Genomic DNA, 1,205 nt, shown 5'->3' with positions numbered 1-1,205 from the left:
AGGCTCACCCTCCTGCACCCGGGAGAGGTCTCAGGCATCCTGGGAAGAGGGAGACCCAGAGCCACCCATGCCGTTTGCAAAGGGCAGGGGCTGTTGCATCCTCATCGATGACATGGAGTGAAATCCCAGCTTACAAGCGTTTGGCCAAAAAACAAGGACTGGCAGTGGGAAAAGCACCTGGAAAGGTGTTGACAGAAAGGAAGATATTCTTGTTCTGCCTCGATCTTTAGCCTTTGTCTTTTTTTTTTTTTCCCCCTATACTGGAGACTGAACCTAGGGCCTTTACACTGAGCTACATCTCCAGCGGCTCCTTTTAAAAAATCATTAGTGTTATTTTAATTTTTGAGTCAGGGTCTCGTTAAATTGCTAAATTGTCCAGGCTGGGCTTGAACTCGCAGTCCTCCTGCCTCAGGCTCCCAGAGCGCTGGGATTCCAGGTGCGGCTGTAGCCCTTGTGCCTGTGTAGATCCCTGGTGGCCGTGTGGGGGTCATCGAGCATGGTGAGGGTCTGGCAAGGGGAGATGAGGAGGGCGCAGACGCGGGAGAGGTCGCTTGTGACAAAGGACTCCGCGGTGGTGACAGGTCTGGGAGGGGAGGGGCAGGAAAGGGGTCTCCAGGCCCTGCCCCCCACTTGCCAAGGCGGCCGTTCTCGGAGCAGCCCCATCGGGATTCCAGATGGAGTGGGGTTGGGCAGCAGCAGGGAGTTCTGCGGGGCCTGGGGACTGTTCCCCCACACCGTTCCCTAGGAGACCCCAGCCCCACTTCCGGTCCTCTCTCCTCTCACTTTCTCTTCCGGCCCCCCTCCCCCCACACCTTGGTCTGGGGACAGGAACCGCTCTGCAGTGCAGACCCAGGTCAGTCCGCCTTAGCTTCAAAGGTGGCAAAGGACTTGGGTGGACACCTTTACTTCTTGTGGGGACCCAGAAGTCCCTTTCAGCGTTGCACCGTGAACTTGGGTCCTCGCTCATTCATTCTCTCAACAGACTCCCGGGCACTGCTCTAGCCGGGCCTGTCCTGGGCGCCCACCGGAGTCCAGAGCCTGACCTCGCTCGCCTAAGTCATAGCCCAGTGTGAACCTGGCAGGAAGGGCAGCAGCTTGGATGAGGCTGAGACCGCAGTGGTGGCAAGATGGGTAGGAGCCCTGGGAGGAGCCAGCAGGGGCTGGAGTGTCCTGGAGGGGAACAGGGTGCTGGACTGGAAGGGCCC

This window comes from Fukomys damarensis, unplaced genomic scaffold (assembly GCF_012274545.1).
Source record: "Fukomys damarensis isolate Sample0158 unplaced genomic scaffold, DMR_v1.0_HiC HiC_scaffold_19, whole genome shotgun sequence".
Taxonomy (NCBI): Eukaryota; Metazoa; Chordata; class Mammalia; order Rodentia; family Bathyergidae; genus Fukomys; species Fukomys damarensis.
Note: the sequence above shows the minus strand (reverse complement) of the source record.